This window comes from Fundulus heteroclitus, chromosome 12, assembly GCF_011125445.2.
Source record: "Fundulus heteroclitus isolate FHET01 chromosome 12, MU-UCD_Fhet_4.1, whole genome shotgun sequence".
Classification (NCBI taxonomy): Eukaryota; Metazoa; Chordata; class Actinopteri; order Cyprinodontiformes; family Fundulidae; genus Fundulus; species Fundulus heteroclitus.
The window spans coordinates 27090315-27105274 of NC_046372.1; the positions used below are offsets into that span (position 1 = coordinate 27090315).

At 39.2% G+C, this 14960-nt stretch overlaps 1 pseudogene; it reads right to left on the reverse strand.

The window, feature by feature from the left end:
* The window catches only part of LOC118564777, a 44340-nt pseudogene that overhangs the window by 24160 nt on the left and 5220 nt on the right, over positions 1–14960 (reverse strand).

Below are 14960 nucleotides of genomic sequence, written 5' to 3' on the forward strand. Positions count from 1 at the left end.
TTTATCAAACAACAGGTAAAATAGTGTTCTATCTAATTTATACAGAGAGGCTCTTAAGGTTGTATCACCGGAAAAAAAATAAATACAACTAGTAGTAGTTGGTGCCCAGTGACATAAGTGACAGCCCCTTTAATAAAACACTTTAAGGCAGGATTAGGGCAACTTTTAGCGCTCTCCTTGTGTTTTATGAACAGGACCGATGCGGTGAGGAGGGTTTTAGGCAAGCCAACTGTATTTGTATTATTTTTAGTCTAAGGGCAACTCAAAGTGCTTGTACATAAAATGTAATAAAACATAGAATATGACACTTAAAAAGTGTAAAATATATAAATAAAAATTCACTGAGGGTAAGCAGTTGCAAATAGAAAGGTTTTCAACTTTGTTTTAAAGGAGCTAAGGGTACAATTCACAGGAAGGTTATTCACAGAAAGCATAAATACTGACGGCTGCTTCTGCCTGTCTTGCTCTGATTGTTGGAACAGTGAGTAGGTTTGATCCAGATGATCATAAGGGTCATAATGGTTTATAATATTGCAGAGGATCCGGCATGTAGTTGGAGCTTTGACCAGTAAATGCTTTGAAGACCATTAATGAGATTTTAAACTCTACCCTCTGAGCAACAGGGAGCCAATGTGAGGACTTCAGAACTGGACTAATACGATGATACGATTAGATAAAGCCCTCAATGGATATCTGTCCGCCAATAATAAATTATAATTGTCTTATTGATGTTTTTGTAAGTCCTGTAAAAATAGCATTTCAATTGTGGAGCCTGCTGAAAACAAATGCATGAATGAGCTCAATCTCAACAGGAAAATACTGTTTTAGATTTATTGTTCTACTTGGTTGGTGTCTTTTAATTGTTCAGTTCTGGGTTTTTTGGGTTGGACAATTAGGGCAAAGAGAGGAGAAAGGAACAACTTTTGATTATGCAAGGAGGTCCAAGTGAAATAGTTTCCTTTAATGTAAACGGAGTCCTCAACCCTATTAGGGGGAGCAACATTTTAGCTAAATTGAAACGTGAGAAAGGAACAGGAGGCCTTCCTCCAAGAAACTAATTTGCATCAATCAGAGCATGAAAATTTAAAAAGACAGGGATTTAAATATGCTTTCTCATCTTCTTTCTAAGCAGGGCACAAAAGGGATGTTGCCATATTAATTCTGAGCACTTGTCAGAGGAAAAATATGCAGAGGGTTTATCATGATCACTGGGAGAATAGAAGGGTTGCAGGTAACATTTATAAACGTCTACATGCCACCAGGAAGTGACTGGTCTAATGGTTAACTACAGGGGGGGGGGGGGGGGGGGGTGGAGGTGATTTCAATATTACTTACCAAATTAAAAGTGTCAAGGGGTTTTATCAGGGAAAACCCATTTATTAAAAAAGTAAATTCATGTTCCACTTTCGCTGGCAGTAAAATCAGACCTAAATAGATGGAATCTTTTGCCATTCCTCAATTTAAACTCAAGGATTATTTCACTAAAAACAAATGTTGTCACAAGATTACTTTATTTATTCAGAACTTTACCTGTTCAAGTAAGTGGGGCACAATTTGGGGAATGGGATAAATGGATCTTCCCTTATATTTGGCAGTGGAAGAACCTAGAATTCGCCACTCTGTTACAATTAAGTGAGGAAGAACGGGTGGGGGGGGGGGGGCGGGGGGGGTGCTCCCATGCTCACAATATTATTACTTTGCTTCGTGGGTTTTTCTTTTATTGCAATGCTGTGACCCGGACATGAAAGATAAATGGAAAACGATAGAATTCAGTTCCTGTCCATTCCAGACATTTCCTGAGGGGTTATGCTGGAATATATGCTAAAAAACTTTAGATGGTGTGCATATAATACTGATTTAAAACCCAACTCAAATGATGGGAAATTAAAATTATGGAGAAAAAAAGGACTAACAACTTTCTTTCTCTTACACACAACGAGATACTCAGCAGTTTCCAGTCGCTACAAACATACAAACATTTTGAAGCGGACTGATTTCTTCAGTTTCCTACAGATGCAGGACTATTTTTACTAAACGGGAACCAGAACAGTACGACTTTTTCATAATCATTAAAGTGTCATATGAAGGCTCCTTAAAGAAAAGCTGTCTCCACATTATATAATGAACTCATAAGAAACGACAGAACTCTTCCTATTAAGAAAAAGTGGTAAATTGAAGCGGGAGCAGCTATTTCTACTGGGAGACTTCCACTAGTTCAATAACTTGGAGGGAGCAATGATGGAAGAAAACATAAGAATTTTCAGAACACCCCTTTAGAGTAAAAATATTAATTTGAACGCTGACTGTTGGAGAAAATGCGGATCTCTGGAGGCATTTTAATGTGTTTTGGTCCTGCCTGATTTTAAATCAATACTAGTCAGGAATTCACAAGGCTCTAAAAGGTCTTTAAGGTTGATATTGATAATGATTTTATAAGCAGATATTTTGGTCTGATTGCGACTCTGGATAGAGGAGAGTATATAAAGCTGCTCCAGGCTCTATTAGCAGCCAGTAACAAATCAATAACAAGAAAATGGTTAAATCCACCCCCCAACGTAAGAAGATTGCTTTAACATTGTTTTAGATATATTTAAATGAGAAAAGTTTACTTTTTTTAAGAACCCAGTGAGAAAACTACTTTATAATGTTTGGAAACATTGGATCAGGTTTGTATCCGTCTTTTGAAATTATTTTGTATAATTCTTGGATCCTAACTACATTGAGGCACTAAATTGACCTCTGGAAAATAGGATGGTTAGTTATTTGCTTTTCTTATTCAGATTGTAAAAGGTACCTACAACTCCCAGTTAAAACCACCACACACACACACACATATATATATATATATATATATATATATATATATATATATATATATATATATATATATATATATATATATATATATATGGGGCTAATTATTAAAACGTGAAAAAAATGGAATTTGGGGTAAGTACTTTCTAGCTTTCAACAGTCTGGCCCTGTTTTACTGTCTGAGGCGGGTTTAAGGGGGGGGGCAGGTGTCCTGGATGAACTTGATTGAAGCAGCGCAGCAGAAAGCTCACAGGTGCAGTCCATAAGGCTGAATGTTGATCTGGAGGAGTAGAAGGCTGAAGACAGCAAACTAGTCAGATCATGACAGCGGCAGTTTTTCTGTGTATTGATAAAAAAAATCCTTATTTAAAGATGGAATTTTACTTTCTAGGCTGTTAAAATTCAGATCTGAGTCCATGATAACACCCGGGTTTTTTGTTCTGTAATCGTACCCCTCATGGAGTTCAGTTAGGGGCTAATTTCTAACCACACATTTCTAAAGGACAAAAGCAATGAGTTCTTTTTTTTTCTGTTACCACTGGAGGAAGTTTAGATAAAGCCCTCAATGGATATCTGTCCGCCTGCTGTGGGTTATAATGATGTGATGTCACAGAAAAACGCAAGTTGCATGTCATCAGCATAGACATCGTAAAATGTATCATACTACCACATAATCTGAATTAGTGACATGTAGATGTTGAATACAAGTGACCCAAGAATGAAGCCTTAAGGTAGCCCAAATGTGATCTTTGCCAGCTTAGATTTGTCATTTTAAAAGGCGGTAGTCACAAGAAGTGGCCACAGGTTGCTGAATTAGACCTCCACAGTAGTTGTGTTTATATGCACAAAATTTCACAAGTGGATTGAAATGTATTCAGAAGTAAAATCCAAAAAAATTATCGGATTGTACCATTTATATGGTCACACCATCAATTCATCCGACCACAATGTGCGTGTGAATGCGCCTGGCTTTATTCAGGATAGAGCCACCCTGACATGTGCAGTTATCAAATTTTCAGAAAAAAAGAAAAGAAAAGAAAAGAAACAGCAGAAGAAGAACTTCCGTCTTTGCTGAACAACAAAAAATGGTAAGCAAAGCAGTATTGACCAGATTTTACCAGATTGTAAGTACGGTTGAAACGTTACTGACTAAATAACTAATTTGAGCTATTTTAATGTTTCAAACAGAAATGTATTAGAAATGTATCAGGAAAAAATAAAAAACTAGGCCGTTTCATCCGATTTCAGTTTCAAAGATCAGAGAAATAAAACCTGAGAGGTCAGTCAGATCAGAATTTTTTCAAAGCATACCACAATGAATAAACACAGAATGCCTGCATTGCATTGAAGACCTGATTCTGCAGCTGCATGGATGTGTTATCAGAAGCCAGAGACAACAAGCTGCGATTGTCCTTCTTTCAATTGAGCCATCTGCTTCATCGGCCCTTTCTAATCCCGCTTCTTTCACACATTAAATTCCTCAAAGTCATTTTACTGTTCAGAGTCAGATGATGGAGAGGAACCCATCCACATGCCTTCTTCTGCTTCTGATCATTTTAATGCTGTTTTTTTTTCTTGTCTCCAGTTTTAGGTTAGAAATCAGTAAGCACACAGCGTGCACCACACAAATCCATCAGTTCTCTTTTGGTGGCGCTACACAATATCAGGATAATGCTGCTGTTCCAACTTGTCTATTTCTATTCAGACATAACAAAGGGCCTTTAGAAACACCCGTCAAACAGCATGAAAGTGTAGAAAGCTGCTTTAAAATAATCACTTTATCATAGCAAAAAACTCAGATGTAGATAAAAAAAAACTGCAAAAACAATTTTCTGCAATTCAAGATAAAAAGTTTATTGATAACAGCAGCAGGCAAAAGCAATCCTAAAAGGTCAGTTTAGAAGCTTTGTGGGGCTTTCTTTGCCAGGATTAGCCTCAGCAACTTTAAATTTCCATCGTGTGACCACTATCTCATCTTCATGTCACACTCTGTTGGATATTTTCATTTTGTTTTATATATATATATATATATATATATATATATATATATATATATATACATATACATATATATATATACACACACACACACACACACACACACACACACAGTACCCTCCACAATTATTGGCACCCGTGTTTAAGATGTGGTCGAGGACTTCTAGAAATTCTTCTTTTTTTAAAACAACATAGGACCCAAATGCAAAAAAAGAGAAAAATCCAATCTTTTATTTAAGTGCATTACTTTGGTGGTAAAAATAAAATCACACATTTAGAAAATAAAAAATGTGAACTCATGTGTCCCACAATAATTGGCACCCCTGATGGTAATACTTTGCACAACCCCCTTTTGCCAACAGGACAGCTCTTAATCTCCTCCTATAACATTTCAGATTGGAGAACACAGACAGACGGATCTTTGACCATTCTTCTTTGCACAATCTTTCTACATCCTCCAGTGTCCTGGGTCCTCTCTGATGCACTCTCCTCTTTAGCCCCCCCACAGGTTTTCCACTGGGTGGAGGTCTGGGGACTGAGATGGCCATGGGAGAACCTTCAGTTTGACTGCTGAACCGTTTTTGAGTAGATTTTGCCACATGCTTTTGATCATTATCCTGCTGAAAGATCCAATGACGACCCATCTTCAGCTTTCTGACAGAGGCCATCAGGTTTTCATTGAAAATGTCCTGGTATGTGAAAGTGTTCATAATGCCATGCACCCTAACAAGACTCCCAGGGCCTTTGGAAGAGAAACAGGCCCACAGCATCACAGATCCTCCACCGTACTTCACAGTGAGCACGAGGTGCTTTGGGCATACTAATCTTTTGTTTTACACCAGACCCACTTAGAGTGTCTGTTGCCAAAAAGATCAATCTTAGCCTCATCTGACCAAAGCACACGATCCCAGTTGAAGCAAACTCCAGACGTTTACGTTTGTGAGTGTTAGTGAGAGAAGCCTTTTTCCCTGCATGCCTCCCAAACAGCTCGTTGGCATGTAGAGAGAGTCTGATGGTTGTTTTGGAGACTTTGTGACCCCAAGAGTCCCCTCTTTGATACAATAGACCAGTTCATTGTTATTGTTTTGATGGTTGATGTTATCAGATTGCCAGATCCACACAGCAAAAGCCTGAAGGGACGGAGCAAGTCTGTGAAATGCTGGCCAAGGGTTTCGTACCGCGACATACAGCTGCCTTATAAACACGCAGGCCAGTACGGACGAGAGAGCACGAAAGCCATGAATCCACTGGACGGCTACAATTATTTTATATCAGGAAAAAGGCTCCAGCAACGCCCGCGACGCCATGAGGGATTAAGAGGGTAAGAAACTGGATGGATGGATGGATGGATGGATGGATGGATGAATGGATGGATGGATGGATGGATGGATGGATGGATGGATGGATGTTCAGACATGGTTGTGTAACATTAGACAGCGGAGTTGGACACAGACGGCGCCTCAGCAGAGAGGAAGACCCGCCAGGTAGGTAAAAAAAAACATTGTTCACTATGGTTTATTTTGGTGTTTTTGTCTCATTAATCCTTTTCACAGACTCATGCCAGAGGGTTTGCATACATTGTACATGTACGTATATTATTACGAAACAAACGTTTACGTCTTGACATAAATATATATCCTAATTTTATTTATATCATTATTTAAGTAGAACAATGACTAGTGCAAAATTAAGTTGTATTTACTGGAGATGAAGTGTAGACTGCAAATTCTGTCGTGGTATGATGGCTCCCCCAGTCCATTGGGAGTGTCTGCCTGCGTCCTTTATCCATTTCTTTCTTTTTTTTTTGGTAAACGACAGAAACGTACATCCAACGATTTGGAATGCCTCTGTGTGCAACCGGGAGCACAACAAGTCGTAGGCATTGTTTAGATTCCAAAAATAAACTAACTAAAAGTACGCTCTAAATCACCCGTTTTGTCATGTAGTAGACGAGAACAGTTCTGTTTTGGCCAACCACTGTGACCCGGATGTAGCGCTGACGTCACGCGGGAACTGGTCTATTCTGTGACAGTGAGCTTAGGACTCTTTTCTTCTTCTCTTACCATCCTGCTCACTTTGCGTTGTGGCAAGATAATCTTGGGACCTCTTCCAGCCTTGTTTGTCACTGTTCCAGTTGTTTTAAACTTCTTAATGATTCCTCTGACTGTAGATACGGCCAAGTTAAGGTGAGTGGCTGTTTTCTTGTAGCCATTCCCTGACTTATGAAGGTCGACACACATCTGCCTTACTTGAATGGTGCGTCTTTGCCATGTTGACAAATGGGTAAGAGGATTAGGCCTCTGTGTCACGTCATATTTATTCCCCAGGGACACAGGGAGTCGTGAATTACCAATTAAAAGTTCCTAGATACCCTGACCAACTTTAGCAACTACAGAAAAATATATTTAAAGGAAATCAATTAAATTTTTCAGCAGAATTGTTAGAGGTGCCAATAATTGTGGGACACATGATTTCACGTTTTTTATTTTCTAAATGTGTGATTTTATTTTTACCATTTCTGTTGAAGTTACAAGAGAACAAGTTAAAGCTGTAGGTGGTTATCTTTGGTACTACTGGTGATCTATGATTGTACCTCAGTAATTTCAGCAATCCCTCAACACAACATCCATTTGTGTGAAATATCAACTTTTCCATCCAGGTAATTTTCCTGAGACTACTTTCAGGTAATTATGCAACTGCAGCCTGTCCCTGGTTGAATGATTGTGTTGAGCTTTTCACTCTGAGACGGCTCCTGTCTTTGTTAACAGAACACTGTGGAAATCATTTGTGGCACAAACTGAAAACTGAATCAAGAGGAGAAAAGGTAAGACGTAATTGGAAATCCATTTATTTTCTATGTAGGCCTACATCCTTTCATCTTGGGATTGCGTACTCTGTTATTAGATCTATATAGCTGGACTGCATTAGAGTAAATTGATCTAATTTTAATTTGGTTTGGACCAAACTGGATTCTCTATAACTGGATCTAAACTGGAGCTGTTTGTCTATTTGATCCCTCGCACATTTCTTCAGTTTTTGCTTCTTGTCCTACTTAAAGGTTTTAGATCTTCAGACTTTAACAGCAGAAAAAGAAAACATGCGTAAATCCAAAATACTGTTCCCAAACAAGGATTTAATTTATTAACAAAAAGTTAAATTATCTAACTGTCAACGTCACCAGCTGCACACATGCTTGATCAGTCCCAGATCTGTGCAATCAAGAAATAACTTAAACAGAACCAGTCTGACAACAGCTAGTAGGCTACAGAGTCCAGGAAGGGTTACAAAGTCCTTTTAAGGCCTTTTGGGTTCCAGAGAACCATAAATTGGGTAAATACGGAACATTAATTAACTCTCCCAGGAGTTGACAGCCAACCAAACTTGTATAATTCCTGCAGGTGTCATGTCCACAGAGCTGTGTGCATTTGTGTCTCCTCTTCCTTTGCAGGGTGTGACTGGCAGGTGGGTTCGTGCAGCTGCAGCTCTTCAAGAACAATCAGGAGGAGCTTAAAGAGGAGCGCATACCTCACTGCAAAAACTAAAAGTAAGCAAAAATTCTTAAAATTAATGTATTTTTCCTTGATTTGAGCAGATAAATAACACTACCTGCCAATGGAATAAGATTTTTGCACTTAAAATATGAACAATTGATCTGCATCATCTTATGTCAAGTGCAGGATATCTAATTATCTTGTTTCAGAGGTAAAGCTACTCAGTCCATTGGCAAATAATCTTATTTACCTGCTCAAATTAAGGAAGAATACACTCCTTTTAAGAAAATTTTACTTGTTTTTAGTTCCCTATTTGCAGTGCAGGAGGCAGATGCCAGCTTGTGATACTCAGGTCAACTTTCTCTAAGTTACTAATAAATAAATAAACACCCGCTGTCTTGTTCATACATTTTCCCTGCAGAAATGTTTTTGGTAAATAAATAGTTTGCTGTCTATTCGCCACGTTTGTGGATACAAACAAGGAATTTGACTTCAGATTCCAACACTTGCATAATAAACAAAATAAAAAGGATTCTGATTCTGATATAATCAGATTCTCAGGTTCTGAGTGTCATTAGATTTTGTTTGTCCTTCTTTTCCCCACAAACCAGAACTCCCACGTAGAACCCAGAGCAACCATCAACCAGCACATTCATTTTGATAAACATCTCAAACCTTCATGCTGTGTCGTTAATGCAAACGACGGAGTCTACATTTAAAGTATCTAAAACGAACACATAGTATTTTTCACTCGTATTTTTAATTTTAGTCAAAATATTTTGTGAACTGAGACATAAATTGTGCATCTCATTACACCAATATAATCCTAATGACACATTTCACAGGGAACTAAAAGTAAGTGAATGTTTTATTGAAATTAGTATATTTGTCCTTGATTTGAGCAGGTAAATGATTTGAGCAGGTATATACTCAGGTTTTCTTTTTCTGCTGTTAAAGTCTGAAGATCCAAAACCTTTAAGTTAGACAAGAAGCAAAAACTAAAGAAATGTGCGAGGGATCAAATAGACAAGTAAGCACCAGCTCGGCCGTGACCCCGCACCGATAACCGGGTGCAGACGATGGAGAGTTCATTCTTTTGTTAAGCTTTTAAATTTGGTTTTCTGTCTCCTGAAAATGTAAGTTTTTATTGCCCTCTTGACTCCCTCACTTTGAATCCATGAAACGTAGCAGCTCGTTAACTTTCACACGGCATCGTTTTGGTTTTCTCCTGATTCTGCAGGTTTGGGTTGAAATTAAAAACTCGTTTGTGAAAAGTCCCCACGGGCGTCAGCAAGAGAGTTTTCTACAAAATAATCATTTCTCCAGCAACGAGAGTAGAGCAGAGAAATTCGGGGTAACTGCAGATATTAAGCTTTGTGGAGTTGACACAAGCGGTGCTGATTTCCCCGCTGCAGCTTCATTACAGCGCTGTCTGAGGCCGGACCAGTGCCGTCCCTGCTGATGGCATGGCAGCTCTCACACCAGGTGCCTGCTGGGTGCTGATGCATGTCACCGCTCTGGACATTTTCCCTTTCAGCTTGTTAAAAACAGGACAGATGGAAGAACAAATGTCCATTTTAATGGTCATTTTATGGTCCTAATAAGAACATTTTATCACCGTTGAGAAAAGAAACCATCAGGAGACAGAAGTCTATACCAAGTTTAAGCCTTGATGAGCTATTTTAAAGTTTGAGCTCCTTTTAAAATTAATATGTTGAAAGTTTTGTAGTTTTCAGAATTTAGTTTTGATTAATTTAGTGCTTTTTTAAAATAATTTTCTTAAGGCATGTTTACTCAACCATTGTGTGATCAACAAACCCACTTTGGAAAGGGTAAGTTAATGAGAAGAAAATGTATTTTCTTCCTGTCCCTTTTCAAAGGTTCTTTATTATCACAACATTTTTATGGTGCATTTTTGAGTGCACCATAAAAATGGTCATCATCATAAGCACAAACAAAAACAAAATGCAGGTCCCTCATTCTAAAGAGCTCAGACTGAAATTCAGATTTATAGGTTTTAAAATATATTTAGATAGAACAGATCCACACGGCTGACAAGGTTACTAAAACCCTGCATGTCCAAACTCCTGTAAACCCCACTGAAAGGAAAAATATGATGAATTAGAGTGTCAGTGAATAATTTCACTCTGAATAGAGCCCGTCTGCGTTGATCTAATCTTTAAACATCAAACACAGAAACTGACTCACAATTACAACTTTCTTCATGGTCTTCACTGTGATTTAATTCCTTCTGGATTTGAATTTTAAATGACATTGCCAAAAACTCTGAATCTGATTTTTAGTTTTGTCTTGTTTTAATCTGCAGCTGTGCAGTAAAGGAGAACAGCCAGACGTCAGATGTGGGCTGGAAATAAACGCTCTAAACATCGTGATTTTAGCCTGTCCCTAGTAATTAGCACGTTGTACTCGTTCATTTAATCAGTCATTCAGCTGTTTTAGTGCTTTAATTAGTTTTACGAGTCTGAAACTCGTCTCCTGCACTTTTGCATCCTCCCCCTCGGCACTGGTAAATTATTTCTATTACTGGACTAAACATTTAAAAATTATTTTTGAGAAGAAACAACGTGTTGCAGACCCTGGTGGAGAAATGCTTGACAGCTTGATACGTGAGAGACAAAACCAAAGGGCGTCATAAATAATGACTGTTTCCTCCTGAAGATTCAGCAACATAAAACCAATTTGATGTAAGAGACACAGAACAATTTCTTTATGCTTTAAAACCCATTTTTTTTACTTCAGCCTGGCTTATTTTAAAAAGCAGTAGCTGCTATTTATTCAAGTGAGGTTCTGTAGAGTGCTCCTCAGTGGTCAGTATCTTACCAGCAGTAGATCACTTGGATGAAGCAGATTAGATTTAGATCTGAGTGGTTTTATGAAAACTGAACATCAGACGAAGCCGTTTTAAACTTGTATGGAACGAATTAGAAAAAGGAGTAAGTTAAGAAATAAAGCCCTTTGTTCTGCTGCTGAGACGCCACAAACACAGCAGGAGACGACAAGGCTAAAGGTACCAGGGCTCCAGAGAGCAAAGCATGCCGTTTTACTTCAGGGGTCATCAAAACTCGTGGTTCCATTGTCCAACAGATTCCGCAAATTGTAATTACAAAAAGAAATTAACTTTATGGAAACACAGCAATTTCAAAAATACTCAAATTTTTTGATAAAAGGTTTTTTAAGTGCTAGGATGAGGTGGTTTTCAGCCATATTGAATATATATATATTGGTATGTTAGTTCACAAACTGCAATGGAAACAGTTTTTTCGCTATCATGCGAGTCACGTGACCAACAAACCGGATGTTACTACTGGTGAATGTGGAGTTCGCAGGTAGAGCGCACAATTAGTCCACGTCTAAAAAGGGTCTATCACAGGAAACATTTAGAAGGCTCTTATCGATACTAAATGTTAATCAGTGCTTTTTATGCTAAAACAAAAATTAAAGGCTTTAGCTTGAATGTTGCATTTTAATTGGGCAATATGTTCTTATTTTCCTTTTCTGATAGGTTCATTATCTTTTGCTTTAGAACCTAAATTTTAATTAGCTTGTTATTCTTATTCTTATACTAATCAGTTGTGTATTTATGTGTGTGAAATAAAGGTATTTCCTGTCTTATTTTATTCTCTGTTATTATGAAAATAGCTCAATATTTGTGCTAAAAAAGCAAAAGGGATATTTGCTTCACTTAATGTGACCTTAAATTTATGAAAAATAGAACTGAACAGCTTCTCCCAGCGTGTATTTACTAAATTAATTTAGCAAACACTCACCTAGAGATCAATTCTGCCTGCTGCAGCCTGAACCTTTCCAGCACCTTCCTTATTCCGCCCAGCTCTGTCTCCCCTCCACTAATCATCCACACCTGTTCAGCCTTCAATCAGCCCGACTCTTTCCACCTGCCAGCCTCCCTATAAAAGGGAGTCTCCCTTGGTCTGCTCTTCCCCGCCGGTCCATCTTCAATCGTCTGATGCCCTCAGTCAGAGATTTCCCTACGTCTGGCTTCCTTAGTTCCTCCACGCCTGTCAGTGCTGATCCTCCTGCTGCTCCAGCGTTCCTGTGCCCCCGGTGGTCCCTCAGCTCTGCTGCTGGTTCTCCCTGCTGTGCTCCTGATCCTCCAACTACCCCAAGTGTTCCTGCACTTAAAGTGACTTCTCTGTGGAGCTGCTGACTCTACTGCAGCCCCTGCGTTCTATGGGCTCTCTCTCTGCTCCGCTCCTGGTTTCACTGCAGCCCCGGTGTCCTGAGAACTCTCTCACCAGCTCTCGAGGCGACCGGTTCCAGCGGCACACAGCACCCGTAGCGTTTTAGCGTCCTCCGGTCCTCCAGCGTTCCTCGTCCATCTTCTCCACCTTGGTACAGACTCTGGTTCACCTCCCTCCACAACCCTTCCTTCAATAAACTCTCTCAAACTACGCTCCGTGTGGTGTGTTCGGGTTCATCAAGACAAATCCTGACATATTTGATTCAATAAAGTTCTCTAGTAGATGCACGCAGCAGGTTTTATGGCTGCCGCTGACTTTGAGGCCACAGCTCCTGGATGCCAAACCACATCCACAGCTGGAGGTGGATTATTTGGACTCCATCTACCCGACCTGCCTCACATGACGAGACTGACGCTGCCCAGAGGTGTGATTGGGTTTGACGTCTGAACAGGAGAAACTGCTGGAGAGACTTTGGTGATATTCACTAGTTTGGTTTCCCAAATATGTTCAGACTTTGTTCCACACATGATGCTGAAACTTTGAAGCTAAATTTGTTAAATTCATTCAATTCAGTTAAGAAATCGTTGCCTGTAGGCGCGTAGAACTCCTCCAGAAGACCAGCAGAGTCTCCAGACCGCACCGCGTCCAGGATATCATCCAGGAAGTCCAAATAATCTGAGGTGGAGTTGGAACATGTGGAGGTGGGCTTTTATTTCTCCTTGGTCTGAGCCCAGCGGACCACCAGCATCTTTCTAGTGAGCGTTCCTCCACGTCCTGCTCCAACAAGGCGACTCTATTGAGATACATGTGGGCTTCTTTCAAGGAGCTCTCTGAACCACTCTACCTTTGACGTTAATTGACAACGTTGCATGAAACTGGATTAAAGACGAGAACTAACCCGTAGCTGACACGTCAGATTTTCCCACGGGGCAGAAGAACAGGTCAACATCAGGACTGAAACACAGGAACCTGTAATCTGCACTGCGCCCGTATTCCAGGAAAGGTTACATGTGAAAACCATTTGTCAGCAAATTGAAAGCATGTACAATCAATAACTGCTGTTGTTACAAATGACTTTAAAATGACTTTTCTCAAACTCAATTCCTCCAGGGTCGTGTCCTGCAACTTTTAGACGCGTCCTAAACGTGAATTTAATGACTGAGCCGCCTCACTTGCATGGCGCCGCGCTCTGCTTTGCTAATGAGCTCATAGTGGAGTCAAGTCAAGTGTGCTGAAGCAGAGACGCATTTAAGACGGACACCGGCCCTCAAAGACTGGAGTTTAGCTCGTGTATGTGTGTATATATATATATATATATGTATATATATATATCTATATATATATATATATATATATATATATATATATAAAAATGCAGATGATGAGGTGTCGCGTCTTGAATAATTATCAGAACCTAGAAGCATTTTCGGATGCAGGACTGCTGCTTGGCCTCTCTGATGAGCATTTATTAATTTATTTATTAGCATCATCTTGATACGACTGGCTGACGGTGATTAATAAAAGCCGACCAGTTTTGGAAATTTGTTTGGAGACCAGGGGGAGGTCTCCATGACCAAATCTAAAGACTTAAATCAGACTATAATAATTAAATTATTTCTAAAAGGAGTCTTCATGGTTCAGTTCTGAGGTTAGCTTTGAGAGTAAACATTCACTCGTTTTATGCGTGAACCTCGGGTTGGCAGAGCCTAAAAAACCTCCAGATCATCTTCTTTCACCGGCTCAAAATCTGCCTTATGCTTTAAATCAGACTTCTGGTCATCCATTTGGGTAGGATGTTTTTTTTTGTTTATTAGTGCAGAAAAATGTTCCTTTGCTTTGTCACATTAAATGTTTCAGATAGTGAGACCAAATTTAATGTTTTAAATACCTCAAATAAAAAAGCAACATCCAAATGAGTATTTTTCTTTAAAATATTCAATGTTCTGGTTCTAATGCCAAAACATTTTTGGTAGCAACAACTGCCATCATGCATTTAGGTAGCTGGTAATCTTTTTTTAACGTAACTCCAGAGGAATTTTTATCCTTTTTTTTGCAGAATTGTTTTAGGATTCAGCAACGCTGGAGAGTTTGTGAGGATGAACCAACAATTTAATGATGCATCTCCAAAACCAGTGTTCGCTTTGCTTTTTTGAGCCTTTCAGAGATTGACCTGTCGGTATCCTTTAATTAATTGTCTTACACAACCTTAGTGGGCCTGAGCTGCTGGATATCCTCCTCTCTGCTGCAGAGCAGAATTTAGGGTTCTGGAAATAAAAGCGAGTCCCGCAGAAAAACAACCACAGACCATCACCTTCATGTGTGACTGAAAGCATGGTCTCCTTTTCCTGAAAAGCTTTTATGCCACATATAGCGACACACACACCTTCCAAAAAGGACTTTTCATGTTCTCAGTCCACTGATATTTCCCCCCAAAAAA